Source organism: Pithys albifrons, chromosome 5, assembly GCF_047495875.1.
Source record: "Pithys albifrons albifrons isolate INPA30051 chromosome 5, PitAlb_v1, whole genome shotgun sequence".
NCBI lineage: Eukaryota > Metazoa > Chordata > Aves > Passeriformes > Thamnophilidae > Pithys > Pithys albifrons.
This window is the reverse complement of record NC_092462.1, coordinates 42,453,955-42,473,093: the sequence shown is the minus strand read 5'-3', so window position 1 is coordinate 42,473,093 and position 19,139 is coordinate 42,453,955. Positions and strand designations below refer to the sequence as shown.

The window sequence follows — 19,139 nt, the reverse complement described above, 5'->3', positions numbered from 1 at the left end:
ATTGATCCACCAACAGTCATACCTCCTTGTTCTGTTTCTCTTGTGCTTCAGGTAGTTCTTTTCCCTTTTATGGGTGTGAAAAGAAAGAATACTAACGAAAAATGTAGTGTAAATGTACCATCTTAGTAATTACTTGAGGTGGGATTCCCAGAAGTATTGTCATTTTTTTATTTTCTGACTGGAGTTTCTTTTGAATTATACCTTTCCTCTAGAGACTCCCTGGTAAGAAAGATGTGGTGATCTTTAGACTATTTTATTTGAAAGTAGCTTTTAAACTAGGTACTTAATCCTCTCCTGTTACTCAAGAAACACCATCATTGAAATAAGGAGTTTAAGCTGAAGGCACATTGCCTTGATTGAGTCAGTCTGCATTTTGCATTTTAGATAAAACAGAAGCATTTTAAGGTGCAATTTTCCCCAAAGAAGTCTTTAAATGTAATAAGGTCTTTTAAGAACAAATGGATATTTTTAAACCCTAAAGGTGTTTAGGAAAAAAGTTATATTAAAAACGTTATTGTGATATGTGATAAAACAGCTTTGGGGCACCTCTGCCTGCATGAAGCATGTCTCTGTTTTACATGGAAGAGTAGCATTGTTTACAGAGTTTTTACAAATAATAAAAGACAAATAAGCTTTATAAGCAGTAGACATGTATGATGTATTTCAAAAGGGCAATTGAGTTAAAATTGTATAAACTGGCCTGGCATGCATGGCTTTCCTCAGCCTCACATTGAGAACATTTTGTGACCAGGGATAAAGGCTGTGGGACCAAAGAGTTACTTAATCTGTCAGAGAGCTGTGCAGCAGCTCCTTCAGTCTCTGACCAGGTTGTGCAAACCCAGTCTGATCTGGTTAGTCTTTAGATATATGGGCCCACCTATAAAATATGGCATATATAATCGTATTTATGTGAGCTCTGGGCCAACACTGAGAAGCATGGATGAGTTAGCATGTTGAAATGCAAAAATGCGAATATAAATATGCAAGATCATGAATGAGTTTGTGTGGCTTTTCTTCATTAAAAACTGTGCTTACTGTATTCTGGGAGACTGAGGTTTTTTGAGGTTTCTTTTTTTCGATATAGAGATGCTTGATGGGCACACTGTGCTGGTCGTACAATTATTATGAAAATGAGTTACCTTCTTGTAATCTCCTCCCTTCTTTAATAGCTTATCTTTTGCCTCAGTGATCCTCTCCCAAATTAATTCTAATTCTCTGCACCAACGTGAGCCCAGTGATCCCATTCTGTCCTCTGAGGGCACCTCAGCATTTGTGAATGGTTAACTCTGATCTCAGATAGCTGGTTGCATTCTTTCGGGAAGCCCAAACCAGTGACATTATTTTAACCTTTTACCTACTTAACTTTTCCCATCATAACTACAGTCCCCTCTGCTCTGTCTACCTTACACACCCAGCAAAATGTTGAGGTATTCACGCCAAATACATAAAACGTAATACATAACACATGGAAAGGACAAACACTTCCTATCTGCAAAGTAATATATTTCCCTGCCATGTTACTCTCCAGTCTTTGCTGCCTAAGAAACTGCAGAGATGGCCATTTTAAATAGTTTTGCAGTTTGTGGAATGGTGGATGTTGCTCCAGGAGGCAGTGTCACAACGGAGTTGGCAAAGACAGTGTGAAAGAGAGCATGGACCCAAATTGCTACAACAGTTTGACGAAATGCTGTGGAAAATGCAGTGTTGCAAGTCAGTCAGAGGTGAGTGGCAGGCACAGCACTGGGAGTTTGGAGAGTACCCCAGGAAACCCAGCCCGCTGCAGCCTCAGAAGAAGCAGAGGTGCATCCAATCTGCCTCCAGTGCAGCAAGCCACAGCTTCAATGGGATCCACAAGGTCAGGGCGCACCTTAGATGTCTTTTGCTGTTTAGTGTGTTTAAAATACAACTTGCATCCATGCCAAGCCTCATGGACCTGTCCTTGTCTGCTCACAGAAGCTCTACGGTGGCTGATGGATGGTCAAGGGAATGGCACCTGGAATATCTTGGCTGCTGGACACAAGCAATCTGCCCACATAACTCGAGGCAGAAACAGTTCTTGGGCATATAGCCCAAGCCTATGCTTTGACGGAGCACTGTGCCACCAAGGTGTGCTTGGATGGGTGTAGGGCCTGAAAAGGTAGAGGGCCATCAGCTGACACGCAGTAATCTGCAGTGGCATTCTTGTGGCAATGGCACCACTAGCATTGATGAAAAAATAACATTAAAATTGCTCATTTTTTTCCAGCACTGGCAATCAAGAGATGATGATGCACTATCCAGGCTAAGGCAGCTGCTTGCAAACTACAGTTTTGCTAATAACAATTTCTGGGTTGGTAAGAATGAAAAAAAATTGAGAGACAGAAGAAACTTTGGCTTCCTATTTTCTTTCCTTTTTTCCCCTCTTTTTTTTTTTTTCCTGAGACATCCTGCAATATGCACTGGCTCAGAAAAAACTCCAAACATTCCTTTTTGCTTTGTGTTTATTTTAAAATTAAATTTGGTTTGAGAGAGCAGTATGAAATGACAGGCTGAACTTTTGTACTGAAAATGTCAAAAGGAAAAAAGAAAATGTAGTGGTGAGTAAACGGTGAGGTGGAGGCCTGAAGCTGTTGATATTGATATAAATTTAGCTTTACTGAGCTGCAGGGAAAAACACAATGACCTACAGATCATGGGTTTGAAATCTTTGTGTACTGAGTCAGGGATTAAAACAACAATTGTTCAGACAAAATTATTTTCAGTATAGTATGAAGGCTGTTGTCTTCAAGGAATAATGCCATTCTGCTGATCCATCTTGAGATTTCTATGCAGTGTCCTCCTTTCTCCCACTTTCCCTGAGGTCCAGTAAGACATTTGAGTGAAACAGATTCTGAAAAACAAAATAAGAAGGAAATATCTCCTTAAGTAAATCTGACAAGCTGTGAAATGTTCTACCATACGTGTCTGAATTGTTGTTATTAAGTACTGTAGTGCATAGCAGGTTGCTCTTGGGCTGGGTGCTAATGGGTTCTGAGCAAACAAATACTCCCTCTCCAAGGAGCTCTGTCTGGGTCAAAGGGTAAAGGCATTTTGGCAGGAGGAAACTGAAAAGCTCCAGTACAGCTTGATAGATGATGGTCCCAGCAGATCTTTTCTAAAGGTCTTCCTGAAGGCCTTCTTAGTGTGTCAGTACTTTAAGAAAGCATTGAGATGGAAGGAAAGTATGGAATGACTAAGTGTGGATGTCAGTAGTTGGCATGGGCTTTTAGCTCTGCTCTGGGAGGGGAGAACGGCAGCTTAGGCCCCAGGTGAGGGAAGGGGATGGAAGCAGGTGTGAATTTCAGCCATCTCTCAGAGGGGACAGGGTCACCAATGCATGTGAGGAGTTAGATAAAAGAGCAGTGTAACATGGAGGAAAGGCTTTTAAGGATCTAGAGAGAGCAGCTGGTTCTATGCCAAACAGGTGTTGGGAATGAGCCCAGGAACGTGATGCCCAGTTGATACACTAGACCCCAGTACAAGAGGAGCAGGTAGGGTTTGAGGTTTCTCTCAGAACTGTTTGCCTGCCCAAGGAAGGACCCTACAGAAGAACTGCATTTGTAGCTAGTCGTTCCCCTCTGGGGTAGTTTGAGGGAAGAAATGCTTGCTCTAAAAGGATGTTGAGGTATTTTGCTCAGGAATCTTAATGCTCTTTTTCCTCTCTTGTTTATGAAATAAGCTCTGGCTGTCAGATGTTTTTTGCTTGGTTTTGGTTTGGGTTGGGGTTGTTGTTTTGTTGGGGGGAGTCGGGATTTTTCTGGGCAGGGTGTTTTTGTTTGCTTGTTTGTTTGCTTGATTTTTGAGGGTGCAGGAGTGGTGGTGGGATTGTTGGGGGCAGGGTGGTGTTTGTTTTGTTCTATTGTAGTAGCAGTGGCATTTGTTGTCCAGGCTGGAAAGAAGAACAGCCCCTGTGAGCATGAAAAAAATTTGACTGTGGTGACATGAGAGGATAAAGTTGTGGGAAAATGAATATGATCAGTTTTTCCTTAGATTAAAACAGCAACATCATGTACGAAGAGAACTGGTGGAAGGGTGTAATATGAGAAGCAGGGGCCAGATTGGGGTGGATGGTGTTTCTGGAAGAGGAAAGAACACTGCAGTGTTGAGAAAGACCATCCTTCCTGCAGGATTTCTCTCAGACATGATCTGTAGTATCAGTCCAGGTGACAGGTGTTGATGAACTAGTAGGACTGGGTTAGGTGGAGAGAAGTTGTAATGGGAGGAAATAGGAAATGACAGAGAAGAGATTGTACAGGACTGCATGAGGATGATAGAGATAGTGGAAATTGCAAGCAGCAGCAATACAGCATAGCCTACCCACCTCCTTAAGTCTGTTCTCCTCCCTTTCTTGGGTTTGATCGAAGATGAGAATGGTGAGAAAAACTAGATACTGTACTGGATTTTCAGGTCAGGGTATATTTGCCTTTGTAATTCTAGCTGCAGTGCTTGAAGGCAGAAGCCTTGAGTGTGATTAAGCATCTCTTTCTTGACTCATTTTCCAATACAGTGATTTTCTTTCAGCCAAAGTGGATTGGATTTTGGCATAATTTGGGATCACTTCGAACTTTAACTGCAAACAAAACAATGCCTGGTTTCTGTTTTGACCTCACAATTCATAGGATAGTTTTACTCACTCTTAAGTTTTTTTCCTGCTCACTTTTGGATCATAAACAGAACAGACACTTTGTTTTTGTCTTTCTGAAACCATTCTCTTACAATTGTTTGTGGACTAAAATAAGCATCTAGATGCTAGCTATGAGATAAAGCATATCTATGGTGACATGTAAGAGAGTCTTAGTATTGAAAGCACATACACTTCAGGATTATGCAGTGAATTACAATTAGTTTTGCAAGAATACCCACGTAACCATTCCACAAACCAATTTAACAATGCAAAAAAGATGCAGAGAATGATAAGCACTCCTCTGTCTTTCTCTTTCCCAACTTCTCTTGAGATGAAATCTCATTTAATAAAATAGAATACATAACAGCTTAAGAACTGCTCTTCCTCTGAGTGAATATAACTACTGTTGGTGTATGTGATGCCATCCTAAGTGTTCTTAAACTTTTAGTAATATCCATACCAGAAAAGTTGTACAGATTTATCAAATGAAACTAATTTGAAAACTATGGTAGTCTAATTAATTTGAATTCTTTGTGCATGCAAACTTTCAGTTTTCATGCAGTGACATATCTGTTTGCACCATACTATGTAAAAATGCTCTGAGTAGTAAGTACAAACACATCTAAGCATAAAATGAATGTCACACCAAATCAGAAAAGCTGATCCATTTTGAAGACCAGATTAAATATAAGGTTTTTCTGTGGACATAGATACCAGTTCATTGGAGTACCTCATCACTGTTAGGTAGTACCAGCGCAGGGGGCTGCACAGGAGAACTTGCTTGTTGCTCAATTTTGGAGAAGGGGAAAACTGGGTGTCTTAGTCGGGAGTTCTGAGATAACCCTAGGTATAAAGGTTTTGTCCAAATTTCTGTCTCTTTATACTATGTTAAACTACCTGGTAGCATCCAAATCTGGCATTAGATGCAAGCAAAGTTGGCAGTTGCTTGAGGGTAGACAGACATGAGTGGAAAAATGATGTCCTGAAAAAGAAGTTGAGGTGAAAACACAACATACCACGTTTTTCACTTCTCTCTTCTCCCCAGGTCAGCAGCACCATATATCTCTATTTTGAAGGTGATGAGTAGGGGAACAAGAATAGGCTGAATACTGTGGGCACTTGTGTACGCAAAGAGCTGAACTAGACTGTGGCCTCCTCTTTCCTGGGATGTGGGAGCTCACTTAGCTGTAGTACCATGTGCTCCTCTGAGGCAGCAGTGTCTGGCAGAGCCCTTCTGCCACCACTGTTCAATTGAATTTTGATCCCTCCAAAGGGAGAACAAAGTGTGCCATCCTGCTTCATTCTCAGAGCAAGCATGGTTCAACTTTGCCCAGACTACTGAGAAATGCTGAGCATGCAGGTCCAACCGTGTGTGGTTGGTGCCATGGGGCTGCCAGAGTGAAGTCACATCTCTGACTATATATAAGAAGGAAACAGAAACCTTTGGACTTGTAACAGTGGACTTGAAGCACTGTACTTAGGGGTAACAGTCAGACTACACACCTAAGCAGGCAGAAAATCCATGACTCAGACAACCTTAGTTAGTGGAGCTTACAGGCAATAAACTGTGCTTTGAGACATTGCATTTGAGAATGTTTGTAATGGCTTATTCTGTATGTTTCAAAAGACAATCAAGGCATTTAAATTGAATATTTGTTTTCTGAGGATATTCAGGATCAAAAAGAAGTCATGCAACAGTAAAACATCTTCATAAGCAAAAGTATTCTTAGGAGGTATGCAATGTAATATAAAAGCATATCAGCCTGTGTAACATAAAAGTTGTCAATAACTGACCATCTTCAGAAGTTCTTCTTGCAAGAGAAAGAATCCCTCTCAGCACAAACAGATCTCAGGACAATGTAAACAAGTGTTTATTGTGACAGCAGTAGATCAAGAATGGAGGAAATTTCCCCTGTTTCTCTGAGAATGTTATAATAACAAGCCCAGGATGCAGTTCATGTTTTTGGAAGTGGTCCATGCCTCATTTTGTCTACTATTAGTTGATCACTGCCATCCATTGACAAATCTCTGCCACCCTAATGCAGAATGGATCAGGACAGCCAGGTATCCCATGGTAGCTGAGCTCTACCAGACTATAGAGTGGTGTGGCTGCCCCCCCCTCTCCCCCCCCCCCGCCTTTTCACTCGCTCTCCTGGAGCTAGCAGAAGAGTTTGAAAAAACTACAGTGGATTTGATTACCTGGATGAAGTACAGTGTAGGATGTATATGCATAAAATCCATGAATTCTGATGTTTCTGTAACAAGAGAAAGTGGCTCATAGATAAAACCTATAGCCAAATGAGAAGAGTTCTGGAGAGTTTCCATAAATAGCTCTGCTTGAAGGCTGTAAAATGTTCTCCATGAGATCAAGGCTGGCTGTGGGTGAGTGTACCCTGTCTGGGCAGCAGGAGAAGGAGTACTGAGGGGCTTCAGTTTGTGGAGGTGTATCTTGTTCCTTGTACAGCTTTGTAAGCTCCTTTCAGAGCTACAGAAGCTGTCTTGTCCTTTCTGCAGACTCTCTTCCTCCTGATGGCTGAAGGGACAGGGTGAGATCCAAGAGCTGACAGCTGTAAGCTTCTGAGAGCCAAGGCTGGCGGACTTTGATTCCCATGGCTTACTAAGCAGATGCTCAGTAGCTGTGAATTAACTATATTTGGGATCATAATGAACTCTTCTCAAAGCCATGAGGGGCTGTGTGACTGCTTCAGTATTACTGTAGTAGCTGCAAGTGATCCGAGAGACATCTGGGTAAAACTGTAATTATGAAATTGCCTACGAGTTGCTAAGTATAGACTAGCACAGACAAAAGGCTTCAAAGCAATGTCTAAATGTCTCTCAGTCATTCTTAGCCTTTGGTGACTAAAACTTGCATGTTCCCTGCCATATGTGTGTATGACAATTTTCAGGGCCTCCAAACTTGGAATAAAAAGGAAAACCATCTCTATGTGTTAATTTGAAATTATTTTCTCTACAGCTGTTGGTCTAAAAGCTGTATTTTGGTCATGTAAGTTTACACCAAGAAATCTTTCAATAAAGTAGATTTTTTAGAACAAGTAGCTGTTACCACATTTGTAGGGAGGTGGGGAAAGAGTGACTTACTTGAGTTTCAGAGTTAAGATTCAGTTTGAATTGTTAGTGGCTCTGTGGGAGGGAGAAGGGAGGCTGTATGTGAGACAGGCTTGATCAGATTTTGATTCCAATCTGATGGCAGTGTTGGAGCCCTGGTGGCGGCGCCTTGTGTCAGTGACCACAGCTCTCCACAGCAATACAGGGTAGGCATGCACACCAGTTCAGCGTGGCTCTGGAAGGCTCAGGCCACTGTGCCACAACAGCAGAGCAGGGATCAGCTGAGCACAGGCAGATGACTTTTCATCCAATGCATTGGTGCAGTTGACATGGAGTTCATGACAGCCATGCCCTGATCCAAGTGTGACAGAGGAGAGGGGACAGTACCTGGGCTAGCCCAAAGCCTACAGCAGAGTGTTAACTTCTCACAGCTTCTTACAGAAATTTGACTTATCAAACCTTAGGGTTCTATGATCTGATAGAAGATAATTTTTGATTCAATATCAGGAGTTGTGAAACTAGGTTTATTGTTGTGAAACCACTACAATATCTATATAGTCTCATATCTAGGGTGGTGACAAGCTTATGTTATGAAAACCTTTTCAATACTCTGTATGGATACAAAGATGGAATCAGTGCTGAGCAAGTGTTCTTGAACTGCTGGGGCTGCTTCTCCACTGAATCCAGTCCTTGCTGGGCACAGAGGAGAGATGTCCAGCTACATGCAGGCCTGAGTAAGGGAGGAGGGCAATTCTTGGGTGTCCCAGACCCAAGATAGCTGAATACTCTGCTTCAGGGAGTGTTTTTTACAGCTGTGCAGGCTTTGTTTTTTCAGTTGCCTTGATTTCAAGGATTAGACTCTGAACTGTGCTCTTTCTGGCTTCAGTGAGAGCATGACTGCAGTAATTCACCAGCAGCAGCAGCCCTGGAGAGCTCCCTGTGCTACAACCACTAGACCAGTAGAGTTCTACATGTCACCTGCATTTTAAATACGTATCTGTGCTGTACAGAAACCTATGTGTCAGCTAAGAGTATGTGATGATTGAAAGGCAACTGCAGATCAAGGCTGCAGTGCAGGCAGGCAGAAGAAAAAGCAGGCAGAGCCTCTGGAATGCCTGAACTTCCATTATCTGTAGGAGCCAGGAGGTTTGAATCACAACTGACTGGCAAATAACTTATTTTAAAGGGCAGCTATCTCAGGGAGCTGTAGTATGTAAATGAGGCATAGTTTACTCAAATGGCAAAGCAGCACTATAATTTGGAATTAAGTATTGAGGAATTTTATCAAAAATAAAGTACAAGAGCATGTTAGAGGCGTGGTTTTTGTGTGTAGTGTGTGGGATGCACTTGTATGCATGGACATGTCTGTGCTAGGGATGGAGAGGGCAGCAAGGAGTAGGGAGGGACAGGCTTGATTGGATGTGAATAATGGGCTTGATTTTCCAGGCTTTTCATCATGAAGCCTCTTCAAGACTGAAAACTTTCCTGTTCTTCCTGTCTTAAAGCAGATTTCATGGCAAAACAATTCCAAGACTTTGGCTGTCATCCAAACATACTTGAAACTGTAGTATTTTAGCTGATCAGCAGACTCCATTAATTTTTCTGTCATGCAGCCAAGACCTTGGTGTATAAAGATCAGTTCAGCTTTACCATCTGAAATTACTTTTCCTTAGGAAACAGCATTGTAGGAAAAATAGTGTTTGGCCTTAGTAAATCTGGGATATTTCAGCTGACTGCTAATGGGTATTACAGAGGCATCAGTCTGATTTTTTTTATATATATCAGCTATATGTCTGTATGACTCATAACAGGAGTTTAACAAACTGATAATAAATTCTGCCCGAAAATAGTGGGACACTGATATTTGCATACATTTCTGTAGGGTGACTTTTTCTTGTATTTTTAAAAATTCTTGTTTATTAAACTATAGATTATTATACATCTTCATTGTAGGCAGTAATACTGTGGGTTTGTGGGAAGAAAAGTCATGTGATGACAAGCTATGTGAAATTAAGTTACAAACTGTACTATCACTATTTAACTTTTTGATGTAGTCTGCAGGTCTTGAGTTGTTTTCTCTTTAAATGCAAGATCATGAAACCCTTTTTTGTAAAAGTAAACTGACTGCAGACAACAGAATTGTTCCTCTAAGCTATATTGTCTGCAAGAGCAGGATGCACATGCCCTGAAACTGTTACACTGCTCAGAATCTCAGTGAGCTTTTGTGTCTGTTTTGCTCACTCATTTTTTGTAAGGCTTTGGGCTCCGATTGTCAATGTATGCTGCTTCCAGAAAGTGATCTGCATTACAGGCATCCACATTTTGAAAACTACTTTATTGTGTAAGTTCCTATATAGTGTCTGTCCTTTTCAACAAATGGCTATGGAGAGACTGCTTTGCCTTCAACAGGGCGGCTTTATTCTCTGCAAAGCAATAAAATTGAAATATGACTGTGTCCAAAATTCCTTTGGGCTATCTTTATTTTAATTCTAGGATTATTGTGCACTTGCAGTAATGTTTCCTGATGGATTGTATGAAAATGTCCTTATCAATGACATTCAGAAGGTACAGCTTTTTGTGTGTGTGTGGTTGGTTAGTTGTGTTTATTTGTTATTTTGGTTTTTCCTCCCCATCCAGCCATAACTGTGTTATGTCCAAGAGAGGACTGCTGGCTTTCCAGTGACAGCAAAGTTCCCACTGTGCACCCTTAACTACGTGAAGTTTCAGCACTTACTTTTAAGCAGTGTTGTTACTTTGCAGGTTTTTGTAAACGGTGAATGTCAAGTACCTGAGGAACTGCCAAACAGTTGCATTGTAGTATTCTGGGGGGATTTTTACCATCTCCTGAAGAGCACAGATTTTCCATTCATGATCTTCTTTTTGCTCATAAGACAGTTTGTATGTTTTTAGAAAAATAATCTTTCTTTTCAAACTGAACAAGACTCCTGCTTGTGGAAAACAAGCTCAGGAAGCATCAATGTGTGTATAAACCAAGTTTACATTTACTTGCTTTTATTTCATATCCTGTGGGGCTGTTTGGTTTCCTTCCCACTTTCCTTCCCATCCTCCCCCCATGTTTTTCAGGTAAATCTCAAATCTGACACATTTTTCCTGTTTTTCCTGTGATAATCTCAGCTGTTCTTACAGTGTGCAGCCTAATCATGTCTCAGACCTGTTCCAGCTGTTAAGGAACCCTCACCACAGTGGTGGGACAATTGTTTGGGGAATGCCACATAAGGTATCGAGAACTTCTTATCACACAAGAGATACCTGAGTTTTTACCCAGTTTTTACACCTCTCATCTAGGAGTCCATTTACTACTGTTTTCACCTGGACTTTATTTGGTCTCCATTACACCTTCTGGCAGCACTATGTAATTTTTAGTGGGTCACTAAAAGAAAATGATGCTGCTTATTTAACTCTGACTCCTTCTATAATTTACTCTCCCTGAGAGTATAATTTACTCTCTTCCAGAGAGTCTTCATGCTGACCAAGAGGGTTGTCCTTAGTGGGTCAGTGTAGTATGGAGGCTTTACCCTGGAAAGACACTAAATTTGAACAAGTTTCCAATAAATCTCAGAGTGTTCAAATGAGCTTAAGTTAATTAAAAAAACAAAATCAGCACAAGTGGCACCCCCAAGTTTACCACAAAAGTAGTTTACAGAAGGACAAAAATAAATGTCACCACTGGAACTCCAGATTTCTATTAATCAGTTTGAAAGAATATATCCTGTAGCTCAATGCTATTTTCTAGTCATGGGGGGTAACCTGAGCCTGAACTCCAAAATGTGCATCTCATCACTCAGTTTTCATTACCTCTGGGGAGTGTTTATGCCAGTGTGTCTGTCAGATCCTAACACTAGTTCATATTTTTACAACTGCAAGGAATCTCTGACCTTCTCCTCCCCACTAGTGTGCAAGCAGAAAGCAGAAAGAAAGAGTCCCTCCCCTCCTCAGATAAAATTTGACCCAATTCAGGCTAATCTTGAGAAAGGCAGGTGCCACTGAAAGCTGCTGGGGAGCTTCAAGAGGAAGAGAACACAGAAGAGCTTTGTGTGACAGTCCAGTGAGTCAAAGCTTAGTCACATATTAGCTCAACATTGACGACATAAGCCACACTACATTCAGCCTTCATTCCTTCAGATGTTTTGTTGTTGGAAGGGTTTTTTAAGGGAGAAAGATATGATAAGACATCAGCTTCAACACATAATTATCCTTAAATTCCTGTCCTACCAGTAGCTTTTGCCTGAGCATGGATATTGTAGACCTTTTTCTTGACAGGTGGAAGAAAGAATCTCTTTTTAGTTCCTTTTGTTATAATCACCATACAGAGGTGAATGAACACATTTTGTGCTCTGGCTCCAATTATACTGTAGGAATCCTGAAAGGTTACAGAGGGCACAAAGGACCAAATGTCATCTGGGAATAGAAGGTTGTAATGCTGATGTATTTCCCTTCATACTAAAGTAGGGAAAACCCAAGGGTTAAGTTTGTGACTTTTGATCCACTTGAATGGGAGACTTGCTAGCTTTGAAGATGTCAACAGTGTGATTCAACTTGTGCTGTCCCTACATAATTTCTGAGGATGTCTGCAAGAAAAGAAATTCAAGAGTTTATCAAAGTGTGAGCAACAAGGGAATGAGAAAAGTCAGTGCAGTGGTTGGAATATAACTAGTTTTCATTGACTCCTATTGCAATCATCTTAGATATCAAATATGTTTTATACAATGAAAAAAGCCAAAGCTGACAATTACAAAGTAAACTGGAGTACTGACATTAGTCTGCTTTAAAAAAGGTGTTACCACTTTTTGTGTTCTTTAGGAAAAATATCTGATGTTGGGAAATGTGTAAAAGAGAACATACAGAGAATGGGTGGGGGTTTTCTTTCACTTTTTCTTTCTTTTTTTTTTTTTTAGCTACTATTTAAGAAGTGACTTTAGCACTAAAATGGAGTTATGAAAACATCAGCTGTACCAGTCCATCCTGAGCAGAGCAGCACAGACAAGTCTGGTGAAGGAATGTTTTGCCAGGGCATTAATAACCAGTGCAGACATGGCAAGACTCCTTATTTTTCTGGGTGAAATAAGCCATGCCAGCTCTTTCGAGTGTTGTGTTGACACCAGGGACCCTTGCCCAACTGTGTTGATATGGGATTGTATCCTTTTGCCACCTTTCCCTGAATTACATCAGGGAACTTTTGCAACTCATATCTGACCTGTTAACTTCAAAACAGAAGTAAAGATCTTTGGTATTTCAGGTTTATTCACTAATAAGGAGGCATGGGAGCAATAGAAAACAAATACATGCTTTTATCTTGCCACTTTTCATTGAAGTCTTAGTATTAGGCATAGAGGCAGGAACATTTGGGGGTATTGCTCTTATTCTTGGTATTTATTTTGCTGTGTGGGCAAATCAGCGCCCTTCTCTTTGCCCTGCTTTCTCAATCCGTGAAATGGAGACAGTGCTGCTCTGAGTTTTGAGATGGTTGGGCAGTGCCATTTTGGGCTAAATCCCAGAGCAGTTTCAGAATCCTGAAGAGGTCAGTATCACTGAGACTTAGTTGGGAACAGTCCTGCTTTGGTCTGGGTATGTGTCAGCAGAAAAATTGACCTCAGGAGTGTAAGACTGAAAGTGTAACCTTTCTACTAGTGATGATAATGCTGTGAAACACAAGGAAAGATCTGCATTGTTAAATGAGACGTGTTTTTGGTGTAATCAAAGATGTAAGTGTCTTGTGGTTAGCTCTGTGGTAGCTGTAGATCTGGAAGGAAATTAGGAAATGTGGTTGTGAAAGAAAAAAAATATGTTGACCAGGAGACAATTACCGTCTTTTCTATAGGAAACCAGGACTTGACTGTTTTCTTTAATGATTGCAAATAAGACATACTTTATTTCAAAGAGGCTTCCTGAAAGGCTGGCATAGTGACACCAGCCTCTCTCCAGGGCAGCCTCGCCTCTGGGCAGCCCTGGAAACTTGTCCATGGTTTGTTTACAGCCTCACCACCTCCTGTCCAAGGCTCAGAGGATATGCTGGAAAAATGGCAGATAGGCACTACGTGCACTGTGGGAAATCATCTTTCTGCCAGAATGGAGGCTCTTGTTCCTCTCTGCTTTGAAGGGAACAGAATTACTCCACTTCAGGTTACATGTAGATTGTATTCTTTTGTTTGTTTTTTTGTTTCCAAAACTACCCTAGCAGCAAAAAGAGATCAGACAAAATCTCTGCAGAGGAGATTTAACATACTGCAGGGCTTTTGTCTAATGTGACATGTTACCTGAACAGTAAAATCTCAGGAAGCATTTATTGGAGTGACAGGAATCTGATGTCCTCATAAGTCCTTGTCTGTAGCTCTCCATTCCCCATGCGTGCCCTGCATGGACTCTGTGCCAGAACTTTTGCTGCATTGCTGCCGGCTGATGCAGCTGTATGCTCTCAGTTTCTCTCTGAATGGTGTTTGGGGTAGGATCAGAGAACCAATTAATACAAAGAGTAAAATGATAGTGGAAATTTGTCTCCTTTCAGTTTTATCCCATTAGGATTGGGAGGCTCCCATTGATCACAGTTGTCTGTTCAGCCCCCAGGAAGTTTCTTAACATACCAGAAACTTGTGCTGACACAGAATGGGTCAGGACTTCCTCTGCTCTCTCACTGCATCACATGTGTAAGAGGCTGATGATCCATTGCACCATGCAGTAGAAGCAAGTGTGGCTCTCCTGGCAGCAGCTGCTGCAGATCTATCTCCATACATTAATCCCAGAGAGGCTCCCATGTTGCACCTCTGTGCTGATCTGAAGTGGGAAGGGAATTAAGGTCTTTTTCTTGGATGTTTATTCTTCCCTTTGTGAGTTTGGACTCCTGCTTAGAGTAGGGGGGGAAAGGGTGGTGACAAGTTTGTGGGTTGTCTTCTTGAAGCTGGAGTGTATAAACCGAGCTGCTGCTGTGCTTGTGAGAACAGTTGGGTGTGGGAAGGGAAGATGGAGTACGTGCTGGGATGAGATGACTGCAGTTGCAGAGGAAGAGTAAGCAAGAAAACTACTGCCAGGAGAGAGGAAGGTTATGCCTTGGGATAAATGACAAGGAAGCGGGGGAGAATGGAGCAGGGAGCCCTTGGTGTAGAAATTATATGTGTGATCTCTGATCCATCATAGCACCTGGGAATAAGGGAGCAGAAAGCTCTCTGCTGACAGAGGCTGCTTGGAAAAATGTGTGAAGTCTCCACAGTCAGGTGGTTTGTACTCACAGGGCTGAGGAAAAATCCAAACTATTTCTCTGCAGCTATCTAACCACTGGCAAAACTACATACTTAAATAATATTTAAGTCAGTAACCAAGTTTGATAGCCTAGATTTGTGCAAGGATCAGGTACTGCCCCATCTCCCAAATTCCTGATTTCTGCATTGGTGTTATTTCTGTTCCTGTTTCAAAACTGTGATCAATATTTTAAGAAACAGTCTGTGCACTTGTTTTTCAGATGTATCCAAATCTTCTGACCTTACTGCAGCACATAGGTGTCTTTTGCTTCTTAGCCTGTCCACGCCTGATGGCATGGGAAGCTTTCTCCCTTCCTCCCCCACTCATGTAAATTAGCTGAGCTTATCAGAGTGCTTGAAGCCTAGGCAGGGCAGTTTGGTCTCAGGACTGCAGTAGCACAATTTGATCTAGTCAGACCTCAGATTCCCTCCACCTTGCACCACAAGAGCTCTTTGAAGCAAAAGGAATTCCTCCTTAAAAGCAGCTGCAGTATTAGGGTACCTTTGTATCCCAGAGGACAGCTCAGGACTTCTTGCTTCTTTGTCATGCCCTTGAACAAACATGCCAATGCATGTATAAACCTGAACAAATACCCTTTTCCTTGGACTTTCACAGGAAGCATGGATGAATGCATGGCTCAAGCACTTGCTGTATCAGACTGTTCTGGTGTAAAGTGCCTCTCAGCAGCCTGGCTGTAAAGCAGCAAAGCTATAAAACACTGCTGCAGAGAGAGGTGGTGAATTCAGAACTCAGCTGCTCTACCCTTTCTGAAGAGGTGCCACACCTATAAGCAAACTTTTCAGTACTAAATTCCTCTCTCCAGGCAGGAAAGGGAGGGAATTAATTTGGAAACAAATTAACCCTAATAACTTTTTCCCTTCCCAACTTATTAGCATATAAAATCCTTGAACCGACCCTAGAGTAGATTTTTACTCAGAAGTGAAGGTAGGTGCCAAGGGTTTAGTGGGCTTTTACTGCTATTGTTGAATTAACGTGGAAAATAGTCTGGGTTTGATGGCAGTGATCAGTAGTGCAGAAACATAAGACAGCTGCCTTTGGACAGAGTAGGTTTGGAGTCATGGGCTGATGGAGTTCCTAACACCCTGTGCTCCTCTGTTAAGGAGAAAGGAAGCAAGAGGTATGTACTTAGCAGCCAGCTCCAGTTAAAGGCAGAAAATAACTTCTAACTCATAATCTTTAAATTACTTTGTAAGCCTTGCAGGTTCCCACCTCCACTGTCTGTAGACACCACACCTGTGCAGTGTGGATGTGAGTGGGTAACCATACAAATGAAGCAGTAGCAATCCACACTGAATAAATTGATTAAGCTAATCCAGGAAAGCAGAAGCTACTTGAATACCTTCTTTCAATATATTATTGTAGCTAGCATTCTGTTTGGGTAGTCACTGAGGTTTTTTCCTCCTAGTGGGTTAGTTAGTCAGAAGGTAAGACAGAGACTACTGTGTACTATGGAGAGAAGGTAGGTCAGAGTTGTGGTAGCTACCTGTGGAAACCAAGGGCTTGTTTAGAGATGCAGTTATGACTGTCTTCACTGCTGTGCTCTCCTCTCCTGTTGTGCTCTGGCCAATTATGTGTGGTGGACTATGTCACAGATCTTACAGCATTGATCTCCATCTCCTTGTGGTAATTGTTGCTCGGTTTTTATGGGTTTTCTTCCTGTGCACTGAAGAGTTTTGGTTCGTTTTGTTTAAAGTGATAAAGCCTTTATAACAAAATACAGGCTTGCATTTTGAACTGTCATGAGGAGAAGGTCCTAAATAACTGTTAAAGTAGTTGATGGTTTGCTTAAATGTAACACTGCTGGAACAGCCTTTCCAGTCAACCAGAAGTATCTGGGGCCATCTGTCTTTGGCTATTACCCACTCCTGTTTCACTGAGGGTTTATCACAGATGCTTGTAAAGAGCTCTAATGGTAAAAGACCAGATGTTTGAGATACGGATATCAATACTGTACTCAGAATTCATCAATCATCTATCTGTAGATGTTTCACACCAGTTATTTCCTAATGAAAATGGAAGCTCTTTTCCTGGAAAATGGAAGCATAACTGGTAGGGGAGTAGAAAAGGAATAAGGAGGCTTGCCAGCAAACCTTGTGAGTCAAGGGGTTATTGAGCCTTGCATTGTGTAATGGCAGTTGATGTTGGTTTTGGATGTGCAGCTGAATGTGAAATTCCACAAACAGATGTGAGAAACACAAGGTAGCAAAATAAAAATATTTAGATAAGCTACTATTACAGCATTTCCATCAAAATAACACTCAGACAATTGGTGCTTCAACAGGTGATGTGTGCAAGCAACCCAGCACATATGAGGTTTCAAAAATTAAGTTGTTGTGTACGTGAAGGTGAGTAGAGGGCTGGGGAAGAGTAGCCTGTTACATCAAAGGTTCGATGTAACTTCATATGTCCTTGGAGGCCTGGAGGTGACTAAGCTTTGCTTTGGGCTCAGGTCATCACATAGTAGAAAGGATGGCTGGTAAGAACAATTATTGATCTTAATTTCTTCCAGAACGTAAAGGTTGAAAGAGAAATTTAATCTGCCATCACATAAATTAAGCTCAGAAGTCTTTTAAGAAGAAAACCATGTGCTTTCTTGATGAAATTATGGAGTCAAATGCACTGACACACAGTATTTGACATTTGACTACTGAAGGCACTGCAAGGTGTGGGATGATGTAGAGGGTGGCCAAAGTTGGAAGAATTCCCTGGAGTTGGAGCCACATCTGCTTTCCCCTTACTGCAGCAGGTAGGAATATCACTAACCAACTCCTTGTCCTTTAATGGCTGCAAATGATAATGAACAGCCTTTTAGAGCTGTGCAATGGCACTGGCTTAGAACTCAAAGTTTTTCTTTTGTTGCTTCTGTTGTTCTCTTGCAAGTGATCCATGATGAGTTCTGTGCAGCCTGCTATGAGGAATCTTGGATCTTCTGTGTTGGAGGGGAATAAAACAAAAGCTAAAGCCCCCAATGGCATGCTGGGGTACAGAGGCTGTGAAGAGCTGCACCCTGCCCTTTTCTGCTGTGGCAAGGAGAGGAATGTCCACAGAAGGCTGAGCCTCTCCAGCTCTTGGTGACTGCAGAGAGGGAGCTGCACTTAGTGCACTTCTCAGGTAACCTTTGTTCAATGCAATGATGTCAGATAATCAGCTATTCAAAGCCATTTGGACTCATTTGTCTAAGTAGAGTGTCAGCTCTGGGCAAATCTCGTCAAGTATTTAATCATCTTGTACCCTTGAGAGCACTAGTGTGATGTCTCTGGAGCACTTATTCATTTGCTGTGTGTTATAGTCAGTTTATACCTATGCTTCCACTATTTGCTGCACCATGTGAAGATGCACATGGGCTGCCTATAGGGCTGAACTGAATGGAAAGGCTCTGGAAGGCTTTGCCACACTGGGATTTTGCACCCAAGGCACAGGGTGGAGGCTCTGTCATGGGAAAGATGATTCCCCCCTAGACTGAGGAAAGCTTCTTGGTTTTCTTTCCTTGTAACCATGCTTAACTCAGCAGGTACTCATGAAGGTTTTAATTCCTGATTTATCTCTCCTGGCTCACAGCCATGCTCCTGAGAGCCTAACTGGCGCTGATTCCCAATCCAGATGTAATAGTAGCTCTCCAGAAGATCCTGCTGCCCTGCTGCAGAGAGAGGAGTATAAACAGTGATGCTGGTTTCAGAAGTCCTTGCTGGCTTGCTCTTTTTATTCAGCCTGGGATTTGGATTACCCTGCAGTGCATGTGTCAGCTCAACCCTGTTACCGGTTCCATTCCATGTTCTCTTACAGGAACCTCAGACAAATGTTGTTTTAAACACTGAATATTTCAACTTGATCCTCAGTTGAGCAACCTGATACACAGCCTGTGTAAGACTGTTCATTTCTCATCCTATAAAATAATTATCAATGCCTAGAGTGTCCTGGTGCTATTGTCCTGGTGTGGGAGATGTGGAATAACTGTGCTGGGATAGCAGTGGAACAGAGGAAAGGGAAAATGTGGTCGTGGTGTTACAACAGCATGCAGATTATCAGTGCACAGACTCTCACCTAAAGAAAAAAGTTAGGAAGTAATAATTAACACATGGAAACAAATTTTCATTGAGTAATGGGTTTACCCTGATGATTCCTTCTTCCTGTCCACAGTCCAAAGATTTGAATGTTGCTA

At 41.7% G+C, this 19,139-nt stretch overlaps 1 long non-coding RNA gene across 1 annotated transcript; it reads left to right on the top strand.

The window, feature by feature from the left end:
- Positions 1 to 1,767: 1,767 nt before the first annotated feature.
- LOC139671883 (uncharacterized) lies at positions 1,768 to 18,057 on the top strand. The gene is made up of 3 exons (XR_011697805.1): positions 1,768 to 1,855; positions 17,490 to 17,726; positions 17,861 to 18,057. It is a non-coding gene; the product is annotated as an uncharacterized lncRNA (long non-coding RNA).
- The last annotated feature ends 1,082 nt before the right edge of the window (positions 18,058 to 19,139 follow it).